The sequence below is a fragment of the Chelonia mydas genome, chromosome 9, assembly GCF_015237465.2.
Source record: "Chelonia mydas isolate rCheMyd1 chromosome 9, rCheMyd1.pri.v2, whole genome shotgun sequence".
NCBI classification, from domain to species: Eukaryota; Metazoa; Chordata; order Testudines; family Cheloniidae; genus Chelonia; species Chelonia mydas.
Genome location: NC_057855.1, coordinates 53516751 through 53543384, shown reverse-complemented (window position 1 = coordinate 53543384; position 26634 = coordinate 53516751). Strand labels below are relative to the sequence as shown.

The 26634-nt window shown below is 46.0% G+C and overlaps 1 long non-coding RNA gene across 2 annotated transcripts; it reads right to left on the bottom strand.

Annotated features, from left to right (window-relative positions):
- Positions 1-343: 343 nt before the first annotated feature.
- LOC119567055 lies at positions 344-25086 on the bottom strand. Of its 2 annotated transcripts, XR_005226758.2 has the most exons (4): positions 23554-25086; positions 19958-20179; positions 6328-6421; positions 344-5348 (listed from the first exon to the last, which is right to left on the bottom strand). It is a non-coding gene; the product is annotated as an uncharacterized LOC119567055 (long non-coding RNA). The 2 variants fall into 2 exon arrangements; XR_005226757.2 differs by lacking the exon at positions 19958-20179.
- Positions 25087-26634: the final 1548 nt, after the last annotated feature.

Below are 26634 nucleotides of genomic sequence, written 5' to 3'. Positions count from 1 at the left end.
AATCCGGATTTCACAAAGTTCCTACCTTATCTGAAGGACTGGTTCCTCCCATCATCACCCTTGGTACTTCTCCACTATGTGAGTGCGTTGCACCGTCGTGCCCTCCGGGGTCAATCAAACTGTGTCTCCCCCGAAGCCCCCGATGAACTCACCGGTGCGCGCTGGGCGTCGGTTGTCGCTGCAATCCTTGACCGCCGGAAGGGATCCGGGCAAGGCTAAATTGGAGCCTCACAGCCCACCCAGGGATGCCAAAAGCTGTTGCCGGCACAGCGTGCCTGAGGCAAGCAACAGCAGGGGTCGTTGCCCGGTATGCATTACCCAATAATCACAACGGGGTGGAGAAGTAGTAAAGTTTATTTGGAATTCCAAAGAAAGGTACAGGGAGAGAAATCTCAAATCCTGCACATCAGAGCAGGTCATTACACACACTTTCATATTCCTTAATGCTACTGCACTACACATTAGCCAATCAAAGCTTTGCACAAATACTCTGCCTTCCTTATATGGGTTACAACAATGTTTATTTCCTGCAACCTCTAACAAGCATTCCTAGCAACTTAAACAACCAGCACATCCTGTCTGGCCTTGAAGCTGTCTCCTCCTGTTATCTTTAACTTGGCGTCAGCAAACCTTACACTATCAGGCATTATCTGCTGCTGCAACATTGTTTTAAGAGCAAAAGAGCTTACTTAAACCAGCCAGGCCTGAGTTCCGTTAAGGGGGGTTGACAAGAAGCCCTTAGGCCTAGAGCAGGGAGACTTCCTCGACCCTTATGGCCTTCCATCCCCTCAACTTAACTAGTGGCCATGCCCTGGGGTCCCCAACACTGCAACATGAACAATGTTTTATTATACCCTAACTCAAAGATTGTTTCATAGTTAGGGACCTACCAAATTCATGGTCCATTTTGGTCAATTTCACAGTCATAGGATTTTAAAAATAGTAAATTTCATGATTTCAGCTATTTATTTCTGAAATTTCACAGTGTTGTAATTATAGGGATCCTGACCCAAAAAGGAGTTGGGTGGGGGGGACAGGGTGTTGCAAGGTTGTGAGTGTGAGTGAGGGAGGGTTGCAGTACTGCTACCCTTACTTCTGCACCCTGCCTTTAGAACTGGGTAGGTGGAGAGCAGCAGCTGCTGTCCGGGATCCCATTTCTGAAGGCAGCATAGAAGTAACGATGGCATGGTATGGTATTGCCACCTTTACTTCTGCGCTGCTGCCTGCAGAGCTGGGTCCTCAGTCAGCAGCTGCCACTCTCTGGCTGCCCAGCTCTGAAGGCAGCAGTGCAGAAGTAAGGGTGGCGTGGTATGGTATTGCTACCTTACTTCTGCACTGGGCATCCGGCCAACAGTTGCCTCTCTCCAGCTGCCAAGCTCTGAAACAGCGCAGAAGTAAGGGTGACAATACTGTGACCCCCCTAAAATAACCTTATGCCCCTCCCTGCAACTCCCTTTTGGGCAGGACCGCCAATCTGAGAAACGCTGGTCTTCCTTGTGAAATCTGTATAGTATAGGGTAAAAGCACACAAAAGACTAGATTTCATGGGGGGAGACCAGATTTCATGTTCCTTGACATGTTTTGCATGGCCGTGAATGTGGTAGGGCCCTATTCATAGTACCCCACAACTGAAGCACTTTTCATAGCAGCAATTATTGTATTTTACTTTTCCAATGCACAAATGCTTGATTGGAATTCTAAATTTAGTACCATGTCAGTGAACCTCAGGCTTTGTATTAACGAGGTTAAAATATATTGTTCAAAATCTTGTAGCAGTAAGATCAAAACTAAAAATGTAAATAAGATGAACCATATTTTGTTCTCATTTATACAACTCCAAATTTAGAATAATGGTTGAAACCCATGCAATTGCTCCAGATTTACAGCAGTGCTAAGGAGAGCTGAATTTGTCCCTTTGTGTTTGTTAGTTGCAATTTTTGTTGGAAACTGTGCTAGAGCTAGCTATGGACAGGGATTGCCTGGTAAAACCCCTCCCTAAGTGGCTCACTATAGTGAAGAATTCATTTAGCACAACTTACTGGAAGTATTAAAGTGTACCTCATTACTAGCACTTGCTGATGTTTCTGTGTAAAATTTCTGTAAAGTAAAGTGTTAGAGGGCTTTCTCTTCACCCTCTCCCCTAGTTCTTGTCACACAGACAGAAAGCACACCAGAAGTCTGAAGTGCAGGCAATGCGATGTTTATTGGGGTTAGTTTGCGGCATCAGAGTTATGGTATACATGCTTGCTGGAGAGTCTTGTTTCCCAGTGTCCCATCCCCCCCTCCTTAGCAGGCATAATTATACCTGAAATGACTGCCCAGAGTCCCACCCCTTACAATTTATGGTCATGTTCCATTTTGGGGGGTCATGAGTCTTTGTCCCACCTCTTTTGTATCCCATGGGAGGGGTGAGGAGTGAGGTTGTGCTATGGTCGTGCTATGGTCAGGGAGAAGCATTTCTCTGGCCTTCTAATGATTTACCGACCCCCCCAATCCCCCTTTGCCCCTCCTGACTGGTTGCTTGACTTTTCCTTGAGATAGGAGTTGAGGCAATTTTAAAGTGTATGCTCATATATTATATTCCCACCATGCCCCCCGTCACACTTTAACTGCTCTTATCTGTTCCCATTATACTAACAAACCCATCTGGCTAGGCAAAAGCAACATACACAGTGTCTTTGTCCTTTGTTTTTACATAAGGATCCCTTTGTTCACACATATTAGTAAGAATGTATGTGCATCAAAAAAATCAAACAGGCAAGCAAAACTCAAAATACTATTTCAAGCAAAAATACAGGCCTGAATCCTACATTGTCACTAGCACTCCTAATATGAATATTTGAACAAACATTGCCTGCCAGTAACGTTAGACCTTTGTGTAGGACCAATCACAATGAATTAACTACTATGGTAAAAGGTCCATCTGTGTTGATATTATCCACCACAGAACCCTTTCTTGCCGGGGGGAAGCAAGACATTTTACAAGAGAGTTTAATCAGGGGCTAGAGCCTTAAACACATACATCACAGGTTATGATGTCCAATACTAGATGAAGGGGTAGTCTGGAGGCAGCTCTTGCTCTTTTTCTTGAAACACTGGAGATGAAACTAGAAGCTGAGGAGAGGCCGGAAAGAAATCCCTGTGGATAATTCAGAACTACCCCACTGTCTTGCCTTACCCTGACTGAGCTTTTGCCTTTCATTTCTTTAGAGCACTGTCCTAGGCATTTTAGAAATAATGCTACATCACGTCAGTAAAAACACTAGCATCTAGTGATGCATGGCAGACAGCAATACACTTCAACTGTGATGATGAACTCACCAAAGGTGACAGATCCATTTGGCAGATAAGGGTCTGAGAGCATTAGATCAAACCCTTTTTTGGGAGAAGGGGGAGTTTGCAATTGGCAGCCTGGAGGATGAAGAAGCTGCAGGATCCAGGAACCAACAACCCTCACCGCCTCCCTCCTCCCCCATCCCCAGGAAAGTTCAGCGAAGTAGCAGACTGGAGTAGTGCAAACCCAAGGCTTTGGCCAGGAGAGACAGGGCATGGAGTGCCCAGCACAGAGTGGCGTATGCCAGCAATGTAGGGGAGCCCCAGTCAGGGGCTGTTGACATCAAAGAAGCCGCCAGCTGATTGACTGCTCAGGGGAGGGGTTGTGTGACTCTTTTGTGTGCACACATACACACTGAGTGCCTGTCTTAAAGGACCAGCGCTCACTTCCTGTATGCCTGGGCGTGTCCATGAGGAGTGAGCTGCAGTACGAAATCTGGGGGGAGGCGGGGAAGGTGCCCCCCAGCCTCCCTATATGGCGCCCCTGCCTGATGTATCTGTGGCGAGGAGACCCCACACGCTAGTATCTGAATGTGAGATTTCCTCCCTTTCTAGGTTCAAAGCCTGGGGCAAAGGTCTTTCCTCTCCTGCTCCCACAACGAGGACTAGCTCATGCTCCTAAACAAAACAGAAGAAAGGTTAATCTTTTCCTTATTAAAAAATAAGTGGCATGTGTTAGTGCTCCTGACAGCCCTAGATCTAAAGTCCCTGCTTTCCCCCAGAACAGGCACGGCACAAACTGCTGCAGTGAATGCTTCCTTGCCAGGCCCTGCGGGGGAGCCTCAGCTCTGCAACACAATCACCACACACAGCGAGCTGGGGGTTGGTCCAATGCCCTTAGAAATTTCTCTGAACAGTGGTTTCAACAAACATTCATGTAAGCACAGGGATTGCCATGCTAGCACTGATCATTTAGTCTGCTCCAGTCTCTGACTTGCTGAATTGGAATTCATTTGCAAATTGGATACAATTAACTTAGGCTTGAATAGAAACTGGGAATGGTTAGGTCATTATGCAAGGTAACCTATTTCCCCTTGCTTTTTCCTACCCTACCCCCCCACTGTTCCTCAGACGTTGTTGTTAAACCCTGGATTTGTGCTGGATTGATTATCATATACATTGATTATCATACACATTGTAAGGAGAGTGATCACTTTAGATAAGCTATTACCAGCAGGAGAGTGGGGTGGGGGGAGAGAAAACCTTTTGAAGTGATAAACACCCATTTTTTCATGGTCTGTGTGTATAAAACATCCTCACTGCATTTTCCACTTTATGCATCTGAAGAAGTGAGCTGTAGCTCACGAAAGCTTATGCTCAAATAAATTGGTTAGTCTCTAAGGTGCCACAAGTACTCCTTTTCTTTTTGCGAATACAGACTAACATGGCTGCTACTCTGAAACCAGTCTCTGACAGAGGCTAGTAGAAAATGTTTCAGGAAGGCAGCAAAAATCCCCCATAATGCTCCCAGCCTGTTGGGTAATATTGTACCAAGGGGTAAGTCTTTTTCCAACCCCACTTGTTTATATCCTTAGGTAATATAACTTGTTCTTTACAGGTTTCAGAGTAACAGCCGTGTTAGTCTGCATCCGATGAAGTGAGCTGTAGCTCACGAAAGCTTATGCTCAAATAAATTGGTTAGTCTCTAAGGTGCCACAAGTACTCCTTTTCCTTTTGTTCTTTACAGTGGGTACTACCCTGCCCATGTTTTCTGTTATATTTTATCTGCACTCATGTTGCCACATTTTGACTAGTTTGGGGAGGTCCTTATGCAGTTCCTCCCTGTGCTCTTTTACCTACATAATTGGGGACCATTCCATTTGCTACTGGAGCTGTTTTCCAGATGGTTACTAAGTACATTGGCCATAGTGATTGTGGTGAACATTGGCTATTGATTCCTAACCCTTTGTTTTGTGTCTCTTGACCAACGTTGTTTTTCAGGATTTTATCTTCTGCCTCCCGTCACCAGTAATTATCTGCCTGTGCTCCTCGAATCCTGCATCGTGTATGGTCAGCTGAAATGGGAAAGTGGAGATTTCAGAAAGTGCGTCAAAAGCACGTGTGCAGTTAATGCCAAAAATACAGGTATCTAGGTTTGTAAGGATTCTGGTCACAGCAGTGGTTTCTCTGTGGGGTAGATGGTAAGTTACTTTCTGAAGAAGCCTTTAATGTAGATGGGGACAGGAGTAGCTGGTCTAACACCTAGTGCATTAGCAGAACAGAGCATTGCCCCACCCCTCTTCTGGGGCTACCTGGCTAGTTAGACAGAGATTGGAGATGGAAATTAGAATAACTGACTTCTAGTACAGCTATATTTCAGTCACCGGGTGTGACTGCAGCTCCATGAGCCTTATCTCAGCTACCTTCAATCTGGCCAGCTCAGGTCCTCGAGCAGTGAAACTGCGGCAGCATGGGCTGTGCAAGCCCACCCAGAGCCGGGGGTTATTACTCATGGGGCTATCCTGCACTGACATGCGCACTGCTGCGGCTTCACTGCGCTGGGACCTGAGTGAGCTCCATTAAAGCCAGCTCAGGTACAGCTACTCTGGCTGCGGCTGCATCTGTGGTTAAGGGTCTGTACTGTAATGAGTATCTGGAACTGGCCACCAGGGAATACCCCTGGTACAGGGCAGGTGTTCTCTGAGGGATAGATCCAATGGAGCAGCTTTGGCCATTGGGGGGATTTGAAGACAGGAGGGAGGGGAGTGTCAGAACAGGGGAAGGGTGTGGTTAGGGTACCCTGCTCCAGCCATTAAGGGGCCGCTGTAGCTTATGCCCAGGACCACTCCTGTCCAAATCTGCCTGCAGCATCCAAGGGGTGGAGTGATTTAAAGCCCCTTTCTGCCCCTCCCCACATTTCCCACAGAGGTTACTGCGGCCGGGATAGAGAACCAGGGCCATTGACTTCCCACAACTCACAGCACAATCGGTGCTGCTGTAACGGTGAATTCCCCACCAAGGATAGGCTAGAAGGATAGACTGCTCCACACTCACCCCTGTAGTATTCTCCCATGACTGGCACCAAGCCACGTGTGCCAGCCATGTAGACGTAACCTGAATCCAAGCTCATGGCATCCGCTTCACCTTTCTGCAATGAAAACAACTCATCAAATACAAAGTGAAGCCAGTTCACTGTATTTCCTCTCCCACCCTCTTCCTGCCCACTAATGCCTCTTTTTAAGATTCTGTCATAGAAGAGGCAGCTGGCAGGGGGAAGATGTCTCTCCGCTGTGTGCTGTGCAGCAGAAACCCCATGATTCTGACCCTGCTGCCTGAACAGCTACCAGCATCCTCTGCTGGCTGGGATGGCTCCCCTGGAAGAGGGCAAAGCTCCTTGTGCTCCTGCCCACCCAGAGCATGTGAATTTAACCACTGCTATGTTGGTAGTTTGGCACTCTTAGGACTGTATCTGAACCTCTGTCTCCAGGCTGAGAGCACTTTGCACTGCTGGCTGAATCATCAGGTCCCAGGTCTAAGGGACAATCAGCTGTTACTATTGCATGGTCACAGACCAGTATGGCCACTGTAGCATGCTGAATCCAACATATCAGCAAATACACAAGAGGCCAGATCCTGAGCTGCTGTAAGTCAATGGAGATGCACAGATTTACACCAGCAGAGGATATGAATCTTTAACATTTCTCTCCATTGCAGGAATTCACTTGCTCTGTCTACAGGTCTCCAGAGGAAAATGAGCTGCTCATGCCTGTCACTCAAAGACGGGGCTGGCAGAAGTTCTCCTGTCATGTGAAAATTTTCACGATTTCAAAAGACTTTCCTGAGCCAGGATGAAAAGTGGAAATCTTGAAGGTTTTCAAAGCAAAAATGCCTACTTCCCCCCAAAATATTGGTTCAGGTGAACTGAAATCTATGGTTCACTAGTTTTGAAACATTTCATGTTGATTTTGATCATTTTTGCTTTTTTTTTTTTTTTTTTAACTGTGATTAGCTTTAATTTCAACACGGAGTCACTTTCAATCAAAAAACCAGAGTTTTGCGATCAGAAAATGTGAAAATGTTTTGACAGTTTCTAAGCCCTTTTTGCAATATGTTTTCAGATTGAGAAATTGGTCAAAAAGTGATCCCTGCCCATTAAATGTTTCAATTTCAGCAAATCGGCATTTTCCAATTCAATATTTTGTCAAAAAAAATCCCTACCAGCGCTGCTCAAAGATAGAGAGAGGAAACTGCTCCCTGCATAGGCAGATGCATGGAGATAGCAGTGGGAAAAGCCTGTACTGTTATCTTGGCAATGCATTTCTCTGTGGTTTCTGCCACCGCACAGTCCAGGCTGCCTCCGCTCACTGCACTCCATTCATCACACTTGGCCTTCTCATCCTTACTCACTGTGCACCACTTCACCTTTGGCATGCTGGGGTCAGAAGATACTAGGGCAGCAACTGAGGCAGAGAGGATAAGCCAAAAGCTTATCTAAAATGTGAAGCCACCAACTGACTGATTGCAGGAAGAGCAGGGCTGCTGACAGCAGGTCATTGCACACACAAGCTCCCTGCAGCTCCATTCAGAATAGTCTTGTTGTCTGACAAATGTTGGACTAGTGGAGTGCAGAATATGCAGGAAAGGGAGGTCAGTTGGCTGGGTCTGGTTCTCACTGGAGAGGGGATGCTTCAAAATCAACTTAGAGGCTTAGATTTTAAGGCCAGAAGGGACCATTAGGTCATCTTGTCTGACCTCCTGTGTAACCCTGGCCAGAGAATTTCACCCAATTACCCCTGTCCTGAGACCAATAACATGTGTTGGACCAAAGCATCTTCCAGAGAGGCCACCAGTCTTGGTCTCAAGACAGCAAGAGATGGACACTCCACCACTTGCCTTAGCTTCACTTAGCTCTGCTGAGTTGTGCCAGCTCAGAATATGGCCCCAGGCTTCATAGCCACTGGGTCACTGAGCACTGGTGGTGCTGTGCATTGCTATGTGCTTTGCGAGCAGGCTGGCTAACCTAGTGAGGAGGGCTTTAAACTAGGTTCACCGGGGGAAGGAGACCAAAGCCCTGAGGTAAGTGGGAAAGCGGGATACCGGGAGGAAACACAGGCAGGAACGTCTGTGAGAGGCGGGCTCCTGCCTCATACTGAGAAGGAGGGGCGATCAGCAGGTTATCTCAAGTGCTTATATACAAATGCACAAAGCCTTGGAAACAAGCAGGGAGAACTGGAGGTCCTGGTGATGTCAAGGAATTATGACGTGATTGGAATAACAGAGACTTGGTGGGATAACTCACATGACTGGAGTACTGTCATGGATGGTTATAAACTGTTCAGGAAGGATAGGCAGGGCAGAAAAGGTGGTGGAGTAGCACTGTATGTAAGGGAGCAGTATGACTGCTCAGAGCTCCGGTACGAAACCGCAGAAAAACCTGAGTGTCTATGGATTAAGTTTAGAAGTGTGAGCAACAAGAGTGATGTAGTGGTGGGAGTCTGCTATAAACCACCGGACCAGGGGGATGAGGTGGATGAGGCTTTCTTCCGGCAACTCGCAGAAGCTACTAGAGCGCATGCCCTGGTTCTCATGGGTGACTTTAATTTTCCTGATATTTGCTGGGAGAGCAATACAGTGGTGCATAGACAATCCAGGAAGTTTTTGGAAAGCGTAGGGGACAATTTCCTGGTGCAAGTGCTAGACGAGCCAACTAGGGGGGAAGCTTTTCTTGACCTGCTGCTCACAAACAGGGAAGAATTAGTGGGGGAAGTAAAAGTGGATGGGAATCTGGGAGGCAGTGACCATGAGTTGGTTGAGTTCAGGATCCTGACGCAGGGAAGAAAGGTAAGCAGCAGGATACGGACCCTGGACTTCAGGAAAGCAGACTTCGACTCCCTCAGGGAGCAGATGGGTAGGATCCCCTGGGGGACTAACATGAAGGGGAAAGGCGTCCAGGAGAGCTGGCTGTATTTCAAGGAATCCCTCTTGAGGTTACAGGGACAAACCATCCCGATGAGTCGAAAGAATAGTAAATATGGCAGGCGACCAGCTTGACTTAACGGTGAAATCCTAGCGGATCTTAAACATAAAAAAGAAGCTTACAAGAAGTGAAAGTTTGGACATATGACCAGGGAAGAGTATAAAAATATTGCTCGGGCATGTAGGAATGAAATCAGGAGGGCCAAACCGCACCTGGAGCTGCAGCTAGCAAGAGATGTCAAGAGTAACAAGAAGGGTTTCTTCAGGTATGTTGGCAACAAGAAGAAAGCCAAGGAAAGTGTGGGCCCCTTACTGAATGAGGGAGGCAACCTAGTGACAGAGGATGTGGAAAAAGCTAATGTACTTAATGCTTTTTTTGCCTCTGTCTTCACTAACAAGGACAGCTCCCAGACTGCTGCGCTGGGCATCACAACATGGGGAGTAGATGGCCAGCCCTCTGTGGAGAAAGAGGTGGTTAGGGACTATTTAGAAAAGCTGGACGTGCACAAGTCCATGGGGCCGGACGAGTTGCACCCGAGAGTGCTAAAGGAATTGGCGGATGTGATTGCAGAGCCATTGGCCATTATCTTTGAAAACTCATGGCGATCGGGCGAAGTCCCAGATGACTGGAAAAAGGCTAATGTAGTGCCAATCTTTAAAAAAGGGAAGAAGGAGGATCCTGGGAACTACAGGCCAGTCAGCCTCACCTCAGTCCCCGGAAAAATCATGGCGCAGGTCCTCAAGGAATCAATCCTGAAGCACTTACACGAGAGGAAAGTGATCAGGAACAGTCAGCATGGATTCACCAAGGGTAGGTCATGCCTGACTAATCTAATAGCCTTCTATGATGAGATTACTGATTCTGTGGATGAAGGGAAAGCAGTGGATGTATTGTTTCTTGACTTTAGCAAAGCTTTTGACACGGTCTCCCACAGTATTCTTGTCAGCAAGTTAAAGAAGTATGGGCTGGATGAATGGACTATAAGGTGGGTAGAAAGTTGGCTAGATTGTCGGGCTCAACGGGTAGTGATCAATGGCTCCATGTCTAGTTGGCAGCCGGTGTCAAGTGGAGTGCCCCAGGGGTCGGTCCTGGGGCCGGTTTTGTTCAATATCTTCATAAATGATCTGGAGGATGGTGTGGATTGCACTCTCAGCAAATTTGCAGATGATACTAAACTGGGAGGAGTGGTAGATACGCTGGAGGGCAGGGATAGGATACAGAGGGACCTAGACAAATTGGAGGATTGGGCCAAAAGAAATCTGATGCGGTTCAATAAGGATAAGTGCAGGGTCCTGCACTTAGGACGGAAGAACCCAATGCACAGCTACAGACTAGGGACCGAATGGCTAGGCAGCAGTTCTGCAGAAAAGGACCTAGGGGTTACAGTGGACGAGAAGCTGGATATGAGTCAGCAGTGTGCCCTTGTTGCCAAGAAGGCCAATGGCATTTTGGGATGTATAAGTAGGGGCATAGCGAGCAGATCGAGGGACGTGATCGTTCCCCTCTATTCGACATTGGTGAGGCCTCATCTGGAGTACTGTGTCCAGTTTTGGGCCCCACACTACAAGAAGGACATGGATAAATTGGAGAGAGTCCAGCGAAGGGCAACAAAAATGATTAGGGGTCTGGAACACATGACTTATGAGGAGAGGCTGAGGGAACTGGGATTGTTTAGTCTGCAGAAAAGAAGAATGAGGGGGGATTTGATAGCTGCTTTCAACTACCTGAGAGGTGGTTCCAGAAAGGATGGTTCTAGACTATTCTCAGTGGTAGAAGAGGACAGGACAAGGAGTAATGGTCTCAAGTTGCAGTGGGGGAAGTTTAGGTTGGATATTAGGAAAAACTTTTTCACTAGGAGGGTGGTGAAACACTGGAATGCGTTACCTAGGGAGGTGGTAGAATCTCCTTCCTTGGAAGTTTTTAAGGTCAGGCTTGACAAAGCCTTGGCTGGGATGATTTGATTGGGGATTGGTCCTGCTTTGAGCAGGGGGTTGGAGTAGATGACCTCCTGAGGTCCCTTCCAACCCTGATATTCTATGATTCTATGATTCTATGTGAGAGACCAATGTTCTCCTCAGCACAGCCCCAGCCTCTCACTCCCCAGCCCAGCCAGGTTGGGAGTGGAGCTGGGTGAAGTTTCTTGGCTGAGTAGTTTTTTTTTAAGCAAATAAAGCAGTTTTGGGTGGACAGAAAACATTTGTGAACATGGGTCGAATTTGGTTAATAGCTTCACCTCCCACACCAAAATAACATAAATAAGTCTCAGAGAAGTCTAAACATTTTGTTTGGCATTTTTAAAACTAAATGTTCAAAGACTACATTTAATTTGAATTGAAATGGTTTGTTTCAACCTGAAATTATTTCTTTTTGATTTGGTTTTTGGTTTTGCCTAACTCTCTTTGTGGATTTAGCCCCATGTGACCCAGCCATCCAATCAAAATGGCCCAATATTTTACTATGAGATATTCCCCGTGAGCTGTCCCTGAATGAGCAACAGAGCAGGAATGAATGACAGAAAACATCTGATAAATAATTCTGGACTGCAAATAAATGTGAGAAAATTGCCTCATTCCCTCAAACAGATTTACTCTTCGACTCTCCAAATGTTTGTGACTGATTCTTGGTGTTTCCCTAGTTCAGGAGCAGGTCATGGGAACCATCACCCTCCCACTGCACAAACTGCCCCAGAGGTGACGCTCCTGAATCTATGCAGAATGGTTCTCCCAGCCACGGTGCAGAGGCAGAGTGGCCAGCCCCAGGGAGATCTCATGTCGCTCTACGGCAGCCCCACTGACTGGTGAGGGAGCATCGTTAACAGGGGCGGAGGGGAGACCCCAGTGTGGTGGGAAAGGTGATGTAGGCAAAGCAAAGCCAAAGGGCAGCCGGTGTCCCCAGGATACAGGAGACCCCAGGGACCAACAGCTGGACTGGTAGTTAGGACATTGACCCCACCACCCTCATCCCATTACTGGAGGATCAGGGATCCCTGTGCTCAGTGTGCCCTGTGTTACACGGCACTTATGGCCCAGCGCACATGGCAGCACAGGAGCCTGAGGGGGAGTAACCCCTCCCCTATGTCGCTGAGCAGCATCCTGCCCCTCAGGGAGACCAGGGGCCATAGGCACTGGAACTAGGGGTGTGGGGGTGCTGAAACAACCCCTTAATCCTCTTTTGCTCTCCCCACAGCACTATGTCTTGCTGCCCATCAGAGCATTAGATTGAGCACAATATCAGATGCAGCACAGAGGAAATGTGTTAAACTGAAAGATGCCATGAAAGATCAGCTCCCTCTTTTCAGCTGTGTGAAGAAAACAAGTTCCCTTGACAGCACAGAGGATGTTGCGGTAAGTTGACAGGACCTGGGATGTGAGGAGCAACTTGTCTATTTCGGTTCCATTTAGTGTGCTACAGTCCCATATTACATGGGACATCCCTTATTTTTTCATCTCTATACAATGAAATCAGGAAATGCTGAGTGCTGCCAATAGCAGCAAGAAATACCCCTGGTGAATGTAGGTGAGTATGGTTTATTTATTAATTAATAATATCACGAGGAGGGGTGGGGTGGAAAACAGTCCCTTATTTTTTAAATACAATGTTGGCAGGGTGGATTTGATTTAAATCAATTTGATTTAAATCACTAGTCAGGAAGACTCGATTTAATCATGGATTTCTACATAAAAGTGCATTCTTGATGGTTGTTATAACCCTAATACATATTCTTCACAAATCAGAGATAGATGTAGCAATAACAATGGGAATGTTGGTTGTGCTGAGGTCTGACCTAGTCAGCAAACAGCACCAGTGAGCTTTTAAACATCCAAAGGCACATTCTACCACCATTCTGCACTTGCTCAGCCTATAGTTGAACTGTTCCTTACTACTGTCCAGGCTGCCTGTGTAAGGCTTCATGAGCCATGGGAGCAAGGGGTAAGCTGGGTGATGATGGTTAGCAGACCTACTGCACCATCTGCTGACAGCAGCACCTAGGACACAACAGCACCTAGGACACAACAGCCGCGGTGATGGTAAGCTGAGCTGAGAGGGGTTCAATGCTTGCCTTGGTATGTCATTTGCACGGAAAAAAGGCGTGAAACGATTGTCTGCTGTTGCTTTCACGGAGGGAGGGGCAACTGACGACACGTACCCAAAACCACCCGCGACAATGTTTTTGCCCCATCAGGCACTGGGAGCTTAACCCAGAATTCCAATGGGCGGCGGAGACTGCGGTAACTGTGGGATAGCTACTCACAGTGCACCGCTCCGTAAGTCAATGCTAGCCATGGTAGTGAGGATGCACTCCGCAGATTTAGTGCGCTTAGTGTGGACATACGCAAAAGACTGTATAAAATCGATTTCTAAAAATCAACTTCTATCAAATTGACCTAATTTCGTAGTGTAGACATACCCTTAGTCTTTAAGGTGCTACCGGACACCTCGTTGTTTTTGTGGCTACAGACTAACACAGCTACCCCTCTTATACTTAAACATTCAAGTTTTTTAAAATCAGGTTTTTTTTGTTAAAATTGTTTTTAACTAAAATAGTTAAATTAAATATTTAAAAAAAAAAAAAATCAAATCAACTATGTCAGCCAGGTCAACATGAGAAACATAAAATATTGGCTTCTGTAGCTAACTCAGTCGTCTTCACCCTCATTTTCCTGTTTGTTCATAATCTGGAAAAGAAAAACAAGCTTTCCTGCTTTTTCAGGTCCCAAACGATTTCTCAATTTGGAATGAATTAGTCCAAAGGGAGAAAATATTCTTTCTACACCGGCAGAAGAAGCTACTGCTGTTAAAAGTGAGATTATCACTTCAACAGTCTCTGAATCCAAGTGCTTAAGTGACTTCCACCAATTCATTGGTGTGACTTCCTTTAAAACATCATCAGCAAACATATATTTCTTGAATCGTTCTTATTCCCAAACTGGGTCTCTTTTACAGCCTGCTGCCATTATAGGTTTTCCCTTCTAGTGAGGGAATGGTATGGTAGATCTTAAATCAATGAAGGCTTCACTCAGAAAGACCTCAAGACTTCTGGAATATGCTGCTCAAACAATTTCACTTTTGTTTCTACTGCCTGTCCCTCCCTTCTCACATTTATCTCCAGACTTCTTCTTGTCCAGATCTATTCCGCTCCCCAACAATCTTCTATTCACTGAACTTTTTGAAACTTTGCACTTTTAGAGAGAGGTAAGGGATTGACTCTGTGTACACAAATTTGCAGTGGGACAATAAGGTTGAGGTCTGTTATTTCCCACCTCTCTATATTATTTATTTTAAAACATTTTTACTGTTAACAAGCATGTTACCTCTGGAGACACTAATCCACAGTTTGAGAACTGCAAAACTAAGCTGATGGCATCTTCTAGATTGAGCACTGAATCCCATTGGGTAGATAGAAAGATTAACCTAAATAATCTATACAGAAGCCCCTGGAACCTCATAAGATTGGGTCCCTAATCCATGAACTATTGGAACTCATTTACAAAACTTTTCTTAAACATTACATGAATATATTGTCTCCTACTATAGAATTAGAATTTATAATCCCTATTCCATGATGAGATATCTTTGAGCTATAAATGTATCTTAATTAAAACTATCTTTAGAGAGGTGTTTTCCTCAAAAAGCATAATATCAAAAAATCCGATTTTTTTTATTTTATTTTTTTAAATCATTGATTTTTATCCACACTGAATGTTGGCAACCCTAGTTCCAGTTGTCTCCGCTGGTTTTATAATACTCACTTACAGAAATCAAAGGATTTATTGGGACAATGCAACAACTCCAGGACATGCAGTGTTAGGGGCTTATTCCTTCACCCGCTTACTTCCCTGGTCCTTCTCGCATGAACAGAGAGCAACAATACCCGAAGTCCAAAGGTGCAAACAATTCGATGTTTATTGGGGTGAACTTCCAGCAAGCATGATTCCAGTTTCCCCCTTCTCAGCTCTGACACCACAGAGCCTTACCTGTGTCCCTGTTCCCATTCCCCCCCTTAGCAAAACATGATTCCAATTTCCCCATCCCCATTCCCTGTTCCCATTTCCCCCCCGCCACTTCCTGATTGACTGCAGACTACATAGTAAAACTTGAGTTCTGCTTAGCTATACCTTAACCAATCATTTTACTGAAATTTAACCAATCCTAACATATTGTAACACAATTATTTAACCAATTATATCCCACCACCTTAATTAGTTTACACCCAGCAAAATTAATTATACAGCAGACAGAAACAATCACAGAACCAGACAGAGATTATACAGACAAACAATAGGGAAATAGGGACTACAGTGATAGAACAACACAGAAATGAGGATTTCACATCCCAGCTATTGATAGATGAGCTCTTGCCAGACAGGATGCTTTCAAACTAAGTTTCCTTTTACATCTTCTAGGCACTTCCCTTTCTCTGGAGGTGATAGGCATTATCAGGACAGGACTGTATTCCTAACAGCCCAATAGCACCTTATTTCAATGTGACTAGTTTGGAACGTAAGAATGTGACCATACACTTCCTAGCTTATGGCTGCCTCTGCTGTTTAGCCAAAGATCTTAGTCTAAGAACAGGGCCTCAGACTGTCACAGTGAGAGAAGGCCCTTACGCAGGCAGACAGTGATTTTGATTCTTTCTTTATACCTCTATAACTAGCTAAGTGATAAGAATACACCTAAATTCTTAAAGTATAGGTCTTTGCAGACAGATCTGAATATCTCTATCCTAACATGCAGGCAGAACTTAACTTCCTCCTAGTGCTCCCCCTCAGCCCGCAAACAAGACAACTTGGCTCTGAGATGAAGACAGAGCACTACCTATTGGTGGAGGTGTTGTTTACACTAATCATTTCAACCTCCCCCCTTTTAGTTTAATAAGAGTTTCAAAATAGTAAGAAATGTTTTATTATCATTTTAACTCCTAGGAGGTAGTCTGCAATCAACTGAGGTTATGTTGTTGGTCTTGTGGGGAACTGTACCTTCAAGAGGCTCAGACGTGAGCCAGTTGGAACTGTTTCTTATATTATGCCAAAGCTCATGTTATGCCAAGTTCAAGTCTTGTATTCAGTCATGGAGACACAACTTGTAGTTGGCTCTAGATTATCAGTGAGTACGTATTCATATCTCCAGGTTAGGCTTATCTGCTGTGCGCTGAAGACTGCCATGTGTTGAGGTCCTGACGATATCTCTTCTTCCTCCACAACCAGTCTCATATAGGAACCTGTTGGGGTTCTTCCAAATCCTCCTCTCCATTTCTCTGCGAAGGGTGTTGAATATCCTCAGTATTTGTCCTGTGTTTTCTTTCAGTGAGTCTGTGCACTACAAAGGGGCAAGCTCTTGCTTTTTGCATCAGCAAAGATAAATGGTTTAGTTTATTTCCTGTGCAAAGTCCCCTCCAGAGAAGGTAAAAGCTTGGATTTTTTCCAGGCTGCTTTTTCCAGTTGCATAGCCACACCTTCTCTCCTTCCTGGAGGGATACAATTCCTTTTCTTGGCAACTTGTGCCTGGAATGCCTGCTTCTGGTGCTCCCAGCTGATCTATTACTCTACCTTCTGGAATGCTGTCCTTGGGGCACTCCACTGTGTCATCCACCTGTATAGGTGCAGGGGGCCTTTCTGGTTCTTGCTGCCTGAATAACAAGCCACAGGGGAGCATGGGTTTGCAGAGTGCACAACTAATCTCATAGAGATAATACTGGATAGTTGAATGTTGGCTGGCATTGTATGTAATGATGACAAAAGGTGTCTTTGTATATCAGTGTTGTTGGTCCTCACTGACTAAGCATGGAACCAACGGTGTGGTATACTCTCTCCGCTCCCCCATTATTCCCAGGAGTCCTCACTGTGGCTCTCTCGAGTTGTTAGCAAACCTTGTGTAATAAACATGGGCTTGTCTACACTATGAAATTAGGTTGAATTTATTAAAGTTGACTTGTAGCCTCCGATTTTACAAAATAGATGGTGTATGTCCCCACTATGCACATTCCGTTGGCAGAGCGCATCCCCACTACCATGGGTAGCATCGACTCATGGAATGATGCACTGTGGGCAGCTATCCCATAGTTTCTGCTGCCGATTGGAATTCTGGGTTAGGCTCCCAATGCCTGATGGGACAAAAACATTTTTGCGAGTTGTTTTGGGTACATATCATCAGCCTCCCATGATGCACTTGGCTCCTCTCTCCCTGAAAGCAATGGCAATCAATCATTTTCACGCCTAAGCCTGGGTTACTCGTGCAGATACTATAGCATAGCAAGCATGGACCCTGCTCAGCTGTACACTGTTGTTGTGAACATCACAAACACCTCACACATCATCCTGCGGCATTTGCAGAACCTAGCCAGGAGCCGCCGCGCAGAAGAATGTGATGCCACACAAATAGCTGTGCTGGAAGCCATGGAACGGAGCAATTTGCACATACTGGCAGTGGCAGCCGGGCTTGTTGACACAGTGGAACATGCACAGACTGGTGGGACCGCATCATCATGCGGGTATGGGATGAGGAGCAGTGGCTGCATAACTTTTGAATGCATAAGGCCATGTTCATGGAACTTTGTGAATTGCTTTTCCCACCCCGGAAGCACAGAAATACCAAAATGAGACCTGCTCTGACAGTTGAGAAGCGAGTGGCAATAGCCCTGTGGAAGCTTGCAATGCCAGATTGCTACCGGTCAGTCGGGAATGAATTTGGAGTGGATAAATCTATCATATGGGCTGCTGTGAAGGATAGTGACTCTGGGAAACGTGCATGACATAGTGGATGGTTTTGCCATGATGGGGTTCCCTAACTGTGGTAGGGCGAAAGACGGAACACATATCCCTATCTTGGCACCAAACCACCTTGTCAAAGAGTAAATAAATGGAAGGGCTACTTCTCAATGGGGTTGCAAGCGCTAGTGGATCACAGGGGCCATTTCACTGACACCCCATTTCATTGGGATGGTCGGGAAAGGTACATGACATGTGCATCTTTAGGAACTCTGGTCTCTTCAGAAAGCTGCAAGAAGGAACGAACATCATAGACTAGAAAATTATCATCGGTGATGTTGAAATGCCAATAGTTTTCCTTGGAGACCCAGCCTACCCCTTGCTCCCATGGCTTATGAAGCCGTACACAGGCAGCCTGGACAGCAGTAAGGAGCAGTTCAACCATAGGGTGAGCAAGTGCAGAATGGTGGTAGAACGTGCCTTTGGACATCTAAAGGGCGCTGGCACAGTTTACTCACCAGGTTAGACCTCAGCAAAAGCAATATTCCTATTGTTGTTGCTGCTTGCTGTGTTCTACATAATATCTGTGAAAGTAAGGGGGGGGGAAGTTTCGGGGGGGGGGGGGGGGGGGTTGAGGCAGATTGCCTGGCTGCCCATTATGAGCAGCCAGACACCAGGGCGATAAGAAGAGCACATCGAGGCACGCTGTGTTTCTGAGAGGCTTTGAAAACCAGTTTCATGAATGATCCAACACTGATGTGACAGTTCTCTGTGTTGTTTCTTACCAGCCTGCCCCCTTTTTTGCATGTACTGCCTTGTAAACTAAACCCCCACCAACCACAGTGAATAAAGAGCCTCTTGTCCTCAATTCATGCATTTTTATTATGCTAACAAACAGTGAACAGAGACAGCAATGAATAGCAATGTTAACCAGGTAAGGGCCTGATAACACAGGGAGGGAGGGGCAATGACACATAGCTTATTACAATTGCACTGTCTAGCAATCAAAGCTGTGGGAATGAGAGCTTTCTGCTTTATGAACCATCCCCTGGAGTTGAGTTCAAGGGATAAAGGAATTTCCCCACCTCCAACCCCCGCATTCTAGGACTTCTGGGAAAGGAGGATATGGAACTTGGTGAGGAGGGCAGCTGGTTCGTCATTGGGTGCAGCAGGACTCTAAGGTCTAGCTGCCTTTCCTGCACCTCAACCAGATGCCTCAACACATCTGTTTGCTCCCCCATGAGCCACAACATCTTCTCCTGCGTGTTACGCTCTTGTTCCCTGCTTGTTTTCGTGCCCTCTTGATTGATGTGCATGCTCTCTGAGAGTGTAAGCCTCCATGCATGCAGCTGGGTCCTGTCAGCCTCGGAGGAACGCATCAAATCACAGAACATGTCTTCCCCTGTCCGTTTTTTTTTTTTTTTTTTTTTTTGGCCTTCTAATCTGGGGGCATGGCTACACTTGCAGCTGTAGAGCGCTGTGAATTAAACCAACCCTCGGAGAGCACAGTAGGGAAAGCGCTGCAGTGTGTTCACACTGTCAGATTCAAGCACAATGGCGAGGCCACATTAGCAGCTCTTGCAATGCCCCAGAGAGAAGTGCACTGTGGTAGCTATCTCAGCATGCAGCTGGCTGCAACATGTTTTCAAATGTAGGGGGTGTTGTGTGTATGTGGGGGGAGAGAGAGTGGGTTGGGGGGGGGGCGCTGAGAGCGTGTCAGCATGCTGTCTTGTAAGTTCAGACAGCAGCAGACCCCCTTGTTCCCCCACCTCTCTCTCTCACACTCACAGCAAGCAGTATTCCACACTAATGGTGCTTTGTCCCCGAGCAGATAAGCGTCAGAAACAGAGCCAGCTGTCAGAAACAGAGCTTTGAAAGGGCATATTTCTGCAGCCGATTCCAAAACAATGACAAGCGTGGCCACTTGACTTAAGGGGATTATGGGACGTTTCCGGAGGCCGATCATAGCGCAGTAATGCAACACCTCGTTAACACTGACCTTTCAGCCGAGGCGCAGCAAGAGTTATGTTTCTCGTGGAGGTGGATTACCAGGAGCGCTCCAGCTGCAGAGTCCAGGCGCTCTAAGTGCCTTGCCAGTGTGGATGGGTTGTGAGTTAGGGGGCCTGGGGCTGCTTTAATGCGCTCTAACTTTCAAGTGTAGCCAAGCCTTTGGGCAGTCTTTGTGCTGGAGTGGAGGAAGCACCCAGAGAAAATGTTGCTGCTGCAAAGAAAAGCATATATTGTTGAAAACAAAAGGTTAACTGTTGCAATGAATTAAACAATTTCACAGCAGTAAATGCATTCCCTGAGGTACTCGGCCAAATTTTGTGTTTTAAAAGAGCCTGCCAGTGAGGTACAACACATGGCAGAGCACTGGGCAGCAGATTTTGGTTTGCAGGCAGGCATGGTAAGCACACATGAAAGGGTAGGCGGTGTGAGAGCGCACCCAGGGAAACACAAACTGGCTTTTCCAGGGAGCACCCTTTGCATAGCTGCACTGTATCCCAATTGCTTACCTCAAATTGAACATTAACCACAATTGCATTTAACCCCTGTAGTGTTATTACAAGTGTGCACTCACTGGAGATGCCTTCCCTGCCATCACAGTCCCTCACCAGTGGTTCCTGGGAGGGGATTGGCTCCAGAATTAGGAAAAGGTCCTGGCTGCTGGAGAGAATGGATCCTCTGCTTGCCTGCTGCACATTCTCCTCCTCCTCAACAATGCCCTCCTCATTGTTGCCCATGGCTGCCTGGGTCCCCTGGGAGGTATCCACGGAGAGTGTTGGAGTACTGGTGGGGTCCCCACCTAGAATTGCATGCAGCCGCTCATAGAAGCGGCATGTCTGTCGCTCAGCACCAGAGCGACTATTTGCCTCCCTTGTCTTCTGGTACACTTGCCTGACCTCCTTTATTTTCACACGGCACTGCTGTGTGTCCCTTGTGTAGCCTTTTCCCCTCCATGTCCTGGCATAGATGTAAACATTTCTTCTGCTGGTTCGGAGCTCTGCCTGCACAGACTCTTCTCCCCACACAGCCAACAGATCCAGTGTCTCCTGTGTGCTCCACACTGGAGCGCGTTTGCGTACCTTGGCAGCCATGGTCAGCTGTGGTGGTGAGGTCTCATGCTGATCAAACAGGAAATGAAATTCAAAAGTTCCCAAGGCTTTTCCTGTTTACCTGGCTGAAGCGCAGTGGAGTTGAAAGTGCTGTCCAGAACGGACACATTGGAGCACTCTGGGACACCTCTCAGAGGCCAAACAAGTCAAAATACACTGTGCTGTGTCTACACAACCCCTAATTTGACCCAGGAAGGTCGAATCCAGTGCTACGCCTCTCATTGAGGTGGAGTACAGGTGTCTATTTTAAAACCCCTTTAGGTTGGTGGGAAGGGCTCTGTAGTGTAGACAAGCACATTATAAATTCAACCTAAATCGGGGAATGTCGATCTAACGACATAGTGTAGACCAGCCCCATGATTCCAGTTCCTTCCCCTGATCACTGCAGATGCAGCTTGGTGGACTGAACTGCAACACTACATGTTTCATCAATGCAGCCATAAGTGCCTAAGTCCTTTTTTCCTTCAGTGGCCATGACACCACATACTCTGAGAAGGTGTCTTGACCAACAAATACTGACTTCCCCCACCAAGGTGTCTTGACCGGCAAATACTGACTAAACCCCCACCAACCACAGTGAATAAAGAGCCTCTTGTCCTCAATTCATGCATTTTTAATTCACACACATGCTGGTGTTTCTGGTAGAGTGAACCTTTCAAGTCAATCCATATGAACTTCCAGGGCTTACTCGATCGGGGCATTTCCCCCAGAACAGTGGTTTTCAACCTTTTTTCATTTGAGGACTTGTAAAAAATTTCAAATGGAGGTGTGGACGCCTTTGAAAATCTTAGACATGGTCTGTGGACCACAGGCTGAAAACCACTGTTCTATTATATCAACAACCTTTCATGGAACCCCTTAGACATATAAGGGGTACAAAGTTGAGGTGCAAAAACACCCCAGAAATAAGCATGGTGCTAAGTTAGCAAGACAGGAGCCAACATTAACTTTACATTAAACTTTTTTAAACTTACTGTAATCAATATTTAGCAAAGCAACGCCTTACTTAACGTCTTCCTGGTTAACATTGATTGGCAATGTAACAATGAAACAATTAGAGAACATGCTTGTTTAAAGTTATGCAATGCTCCTGTGACATTATTGACATGAACGGTGACCACAGAGATCATTGTTGTAACCAAGATCCTGTAGTTGCACCAAATCTTATATAACGGAGGTCAGGTAAGGTGTCTATGAAAAGGTTATGATTTTGTGGTTATGATTGTGCTATCTGTATGCATGTATCGTTTTTGTATTTAAAGTTATAAGTATTGGCTCTATACTGTCTTTATTTCAAACTTGTGCTATGCTTCTGGGTGACACCCCAGACAGTTTGGCATCAGCACTGCCTAGCCTGCTTGGTGGCCCATTAAGGACCATCAGCTATACAACTGACCCATTAAGAAAAGGCAGATACACCTTATGACTCAGCAATGCATGTAGGGGCATGCCTACAGAGAGGACGCTAAGGCTTTCAAGCCATGTGCTGGGAAACATGTATTTGGAACAAAAGAAGCACAAGCCACATGGCAAGAGACTATAAGAGGCAGCTGCATCCCCTCCATCTTGTCTTCAATCCTACTTCTTACCTCTGAAGGAACTTTGCTGCACTGAAGCTCTGAACAAAGGACTGAATGACCCATCCAACCTGTGGATGTACTCCAGAGACTTGATTTGAACCTGCAGTTTATTTCACCACTGCTACAAGCCTGAACCAATAACTTTTCCATTGCTGTATATAGTTGATTACTTTGACCAGCTTTAACTTTCATCTATATTTCTTTCCTTTTATGAATAAACCTTTAGATTCTAAAGGATTGGCAAAAGTGTGATTTGTGAGTAAGATCTCACTTGTATATTGACCTGGGTCTGGGGCTTGGTCCTTTGGGATTGGGAGAACCTTTTCTCTTTTACTGGGGTATTGGTTTTCATAACCATTCATCCCCATAAGGAGCAGTGCTGGTGGTGATACAAGGGAACTGGAGTATCAGAGGGAATTGCTTGTATGACTTCTGGTTAGCCACTGGGGTAAAACTTAAGTCCTCTCTGTTTGGCTCGTTTGGTGTGCCTCAGTAATGAAGGAACCCCAGCCTTGAGCTGTGACTGCCCCGCTCCAAGCAATTTGTCCTGTATTGATACTCTCAGTAGTGTCCCACCAAAGGCCATTTCATTACAGCTCCCTTATAACATTGTTTGGCAGCCGCCTGCTTTGTCTACTTCTTGCAGAAAGAGCAGCCCATTGGAGCTACCTGGTGGGGGCTTGGAACCAGGGTGGGCAGGCAGCCCCCCCATCAGCTCCCCTAAGTTCCCTGTGCCACAGCCTCCCAGCAGGCTATCAATTGCCAGGCAGTTCAGCTGTCCCTCCTGCCACTGCCGCTGCCTTGGAGCTGCCCCCGGGAGCCTCCTGCTTGCTGTGCTGGGGCTGCTGAGAATGTCAGTGACACCCCCATCTCAAAACTGCTGCTCTGCAGGCACTTACCCAATATCCCCAAGGACAGCGTGGCACGGAGAGCGAACTTCATCCTTCTCTCCTGAGCTCGGCAGCCAGGTGTTGCAGGAGCTTTACTCAAAGACTGTCCCCTCTGAATCTGTGATGGCTCCTGGGCTACTGTTTGCCTTTTTACAGAGGGACAGGGCTCGCTGTGTTAGCAGAAGCAACGAGGGGCAGTCTTTGTCCTTGTTTCCCAATAGCTCCTCAATTTCCTCTCCCCGCCCACTCCCCACCCCATTCCAGTCAGACCATTTTCAGGCAGCATTTCACTTTGGCACTGAATCACATGCAGGCATGAGTGGGAACAGGGATTTAAAATGGGAAAGTCCCACTTTGTGTCATTTCAATTCCTGCTTGGGCTGAAATACAGGGGGAAGGGCTATGTTCTTTGTTCCAGCCACCCCCTGCCTTGCAACGGCTAATCTCAGAGAATGGCTGTGAGAATCAAATCCGATCTAGACTATTTAGTTTTCTTTCCCATTAACTATTGCCTCTCTTTTCAAAACTACAACTTAGTACAGTTCTGAGTTTGAGGTATTTGTGACTGTTCTTGCCACAAACTATGCCCATTTGCTCCATTAAACTCACTCAGAATTTAAAAAGGTATAAACAGATATCTTCTTGTACTCTTAAATAAGGGAAAGTAATTCTATGAAAAGGGTTAAAAGAGAATTTAATAAATGCAGTGAAATTTTGAAACATTAGGGAAAGCTACACTTTAGTATTTGTAATCAAGAAACAAATTATACTTATGATCTATTTGTATTATCAGAACACCTAGGAGCTCATCAAGGATCAGATCCCCATTGTGCTAGATGCTGTAAAAAAAAAAAAAAAAAACCACACAGAACAAGGAAACAGTTTCTATCTCAAAGAGCCTAGATTCTCAGCATAAATTAGATGCTTTATCAGTAAATATATTGCTCATTTAGAAAACTACAAAGAAAAAAATAAAAATGAGAATCTTTACTTGCAAACACCTACACACACTGATAATACAGCACAGTTGATAGTTATCCTGCAAATACCAGGGGGACAAACTGCTCACAAGATGACTTCAGAAAAAGCAGATTTATTTTCTTTCTGACTTCGTCAAGGTTGTCAGAAGATCTAACAGCAAGACACGAGTCGAACACTTTTTCCTACAGACAAAGAGGCAGGGATAAAATTTTGATCCATAGGCTGGGAGCAAGACACACCAGTTAGCAGAATTCCCCCTCTCCCCTCCTGCTCCCTCTCCCCTCTCTTTATTCCAAGGCTGGCAGACTTAGCACCTCACAAACCTAGGGGATAGCCTGCAGTTTGTGGAAAAGTAAGGTAAAAATCTGTGTAACCCTTCTGCCCATCAGAGTTGCCAGCAACAAGGGCCGGGTTCAGTATCTAGGGGTTCTGTTTCAACAACACAATGCAAAAGCAGCTCGAGCCCCAACCCAGTGACCTGGGACAATTACATACCACCCCCCGGGCACCTCTAAGAGGCAATACTTCCCCTCTCACAAGCACAGAGTCTGAGTGTAGCAAAAAAACCAACCCCTTTTAATAAAGGAGGGAAACAATTCGGCATTATGTTGGGAAAACACCACAACTAGGGTTCATAAACACAAACCATGAACCAGAAGACCCACCCCCCAAGCAGATTTGGGCTGTGTCCTTTCCCTTTGGTTCTTGAGTCCAGCAACCCAAAAGTCACCCAAAGTCCCGGAAGTCCAGCACAGCCCCAGAGTTCAAAAGTTCATCTGCAGAGTTTACCTCCCAGCCTGCGTGGAAAAGGACAGGGGAAGGTATGGGGACACCTTACATGCTCTGCTGCTCATGTCAATGGCCAACTGCCCTGCCTTTCCACAGGGGTGTGCTGCAGCCTTCACCACAAGCTGCTCATCTCCAGCAGCTGTCCCAAGAGTGCCCCCAACAGCACTCAGCTCATAGCAGAGGAGCCTCAGTACTGGTGCAACATTGGCCCCAAGTGAATTCAGCTCAGCAGCCTGTAACCAGACTCCTAATGGAATCAAAATTACCTCTGATATTACACAGTGGAGAGAGGCAGTGGTGAAATTGGTGTTTGGGCACCCCCAGCAGATACACATAAGTGTCCCCAGCCTCTCTCAACACTCTGGCTTCTAGAAACTGTGTCCCTTGCCTAGAAAGTGCTACTTAATTGAGGGCAAGTCCCTCTGTCATAAGATACCAGGTACAATTCTACTGTCTTTGATTCACATAACCAGGATAACACTTTATTACTCCTGCCCCAATAACAAAGAGACTGGCAATCCCACAGCAACCAAAGTGACCATTTTGGCAAGCAGTCCCATCATGCTAGGCAGGGTGGGTGTGCTCATGTAAACAAGATCAGCCCTTGAAGTCCTTTTCCACAGCTCACCACCGGATGTCAGGTTAGAGCTCAACCTGACTCTGCTTACATTTATATATAGCTTAATAGAACGGGCTTTGCCAATTTGCATACACACACACAGGGTCCATAGGAACATTAAGAGAAGCAGGACAAGGATACACAAATAGAAACAGTTAGACAGCCACATGTAAAGCACCAAAAACAAAAACCAACTAACCAACAATGCTATACATACTAAGTTTTAAAACAATTATTTCAGAAAAAGCAAAGGTAAAAACCATGAAGCCTGCACACATATTTGCATATTACAGATGCACCCAAAATACCGACACACATTTACAGTTAGGTTTTCAACATTATTTTATAGAACACACACAGAACCACCAGCCAGGCATGCAAACAGACAATACACACTTGGCCACATACCTCTATGTCAAAAAAACCCTTTGTCCAAGCAGTGTGAGATATATTGAGGATGGTGTAGGAATTGCGATATTACTTGAAGAATGTGAAGGGAAGGGTCTCCTGGTCATGTTTGTAGGCTATGTGGCTCTGTAGCAAAGCCTGCAAGTGGAGTCAGCCGCTGGGAAGAGGAAGCTTAAAGCAAGGTGGGATGAACTGTGCCTCTCTGCCTCAGGAAGCAGCCTGTTTTTTCCTCTCTCTCTCTTTTGGGGTATTATATGTTGTTCTGAATTCTGTGAAATAAAGTAGCATTATGC